We start from the raw sequence: 2,361 nt of genomic DNA, 5'->3' as shown, positions 1-2,361 counted from the left end.
GGACCATATTATAACATCCTGAGCTATAATATGTCAGAGGATGTCATAATTTTTTTCAAAGGATAGGAATACCTTTATAATACAAAATTTTTAAACGAAAAAACTGACCTACTAGCATTAAATGTATGTTAGAAAGCGGTTACTATGTGGATAATCGGACAAGATGGTGCATTTCACGTCGAATTTTCTACAATGCCTGTGATGCACAAAAAATTTCTCTATTCATCAATAGGTGGACAATGCTGTGAGCGAATTTTTTTTTTCTGATTTTTTTTACTGTATTTATTCTTCTTGTCAGAAAAAAAAAAAATTCTCTATTCTATCTTTTCTACCGTTGGAGCTCTTTTGCCCATGGACAACCTTTATTAAACCTAGCCCATCAAAGCCCACTTGTTTCTTCGAGCATAAATCCCCTGCAATACCTTATGCGCCACAAGATGTGATACATCTATAGATACCATTCATCTCAGGATGGATAGCCATCAAATAAGGTATATGGTATGCATTGTACAACCCACCTTATATAATTATGCTTTTTGAAAAAAATACATTTTTATACAATAAAATTTAGAAATACTAGCAATCAAATGATTCAAATTTCATATTTGCCAATTTGATCAATAATATGACAAAATCAATCAAAATCAGAAAAATGGACAAACGAAGCTCAATGTCATTGCCTGTGACCATCGCATGATTACACATAGCCCAATGAATAATCATACATGGCCTCTGATTTTGATCATACTCACCTCCAACCTAGCCCTCACCGACACCATCTTCCTCCTCTACTATGCCGCCTTTGGTGCCCTACCCTTCCTCTACCACCCACCCATCTTCAACTCTAATGCCCTCCATGGCCGCGATCTCACCAACTTCCTCTGCCACGACAGCTCCCCCATTTGGGGCTAGCACGGTAATAACAACCACTTCTTTGTTCTCGTCCTCCCCACCTGAGATGTCTCCCAGGACCCCGACACCGACCCCCCTCTCTGGAGAACCTCCTCCCCTCGCCTCTTCGATTTCCTAAATATCACTGTCCTCTCCCTCCCTGATAGGAGTGTGCTATCCCCCACCCCACCTCCTTCCACCCAGCCATCCTTGCTTGCCTTGATGTCTGGCTCACCCATCGCTCTCACCGTACCACCCTCATGCTCTTTGCCGACATGCAGCAGAGGCAGCCCTAACATTTGCTGTAGCATCTAGGCCGAGTGCGAGAATCAAACCGACATTTGTGAAGTAGTCGACTGCTTCGAGGGGGTATGCTCCTACAACCTCATCTGATTCATATGGCCGATGCTCAAGTCCAACTTCTGCCTACAGCCACCCATTGACACGTCGACTCAGAGGTCCACTTCCAACAAGATCCTAGCTATTTGCATCTCGATGTTCTTCGAGGAGATCGGGGCACGAGCGCAGTACGAGTGGCACCTCTCGAAGGACCGGTTCGAGGGCTTCTCAATGTTTATTCTGAAGAAGGAGGTTATCTTCAATGGGGGTCTAGATCGCTAACGTATTGGCGGTGATATCGCTAGTACAGGTGTGGTGGATCAGGAAGAACGTTTGGAGCTAGCGCATAAGATGATATATCAGCTGTACGGTAGCTCAGGCGGGGCTTCGATTGAGAAAGGATGTTGTGGATCTATCTATCGATGGGGTGCTCAGGAGAGTCCGCCGCTAGATGTGGACGTCAGGGGAGGGGGATCTGAATCCGCTAATCTACGATGAGGATGCCAACAAGCGGTGGTAGGATGGACAGTCTGGATTGGCTTTAGTGGGCCACGTGTAGTCATATGACGATCATAGGCAAATTATGTCGAGCTTCATTTATCTATTTTTCTGATTTTGTTCAATCTTGCCATATTATTGACTAAATTGACAAATATAAATCTCGAATCACTTGATTGCTAGTATCTTTAAATTTTATTATACAAAAACTTATTTTTTCTATGCTTTTTTCATGGCTTACCCAAGCCATCTCCTCTTTCTTTCCCTTCATATCTTTCGTAACAGGCATTCATGGCCACATCCATCTGATCTAGTTATACTTTATTTTTTCCTTTTACTGACTTATTAAATTCTTCTAGTATTTCTATTAATATTAAGGGTATTTTGGACTTTTGAAGCATCATCCTGATGGTACTGAGGGGCCAAGAGATGGCTATATCACATTGTATCAAAAAGAGTGTCTGGTTGGAGGGAATGGAGGACAAAATGGGAATCGAAATGGCTGACTCTCTTTCCAGCCGCTTGGTTGGGAGGAGTTTCATTCTAATTTCGATTTCAGGATGGAATGAGAATGGCTTAATCTATCTAAAACTCAATCTCTATTCTTTCTTAGAAATTTAAATTTTCATTCCG

The 2,361-nt window shown here is 42.3% G+C and overlaps 1 pseudogene; it reads left to right on the top strand.

Moving 5' to 3' along the window:
- Positions 1-711: 711 nt before the first annotated feature.
- LOC105043876 (probable xyloglucan galactosyltransferase GT19) lies at positions 712-1,750 on the top strand (annotated as a pseudogene).
- Positions 1,751-2,361: the final 611 nt, after the last annotated feature.

This window comes from Elaeis guineensis, chromosome 4, assembly GCF_000442705.2.
Source record: "Elaeis guineensis isolate ETL-2024a chromosome 4, EG11, whole genome shotgun sequence".
NCBI lineage: Eukaryota > Viridiplantae > Streptophyta > Magnoliopsida > Arecales > Arecaceae > Elaeis > Elaeis guineensis.
This window is presented reverse-complemented; position numbering and strand designations above follow the sequence as displayed.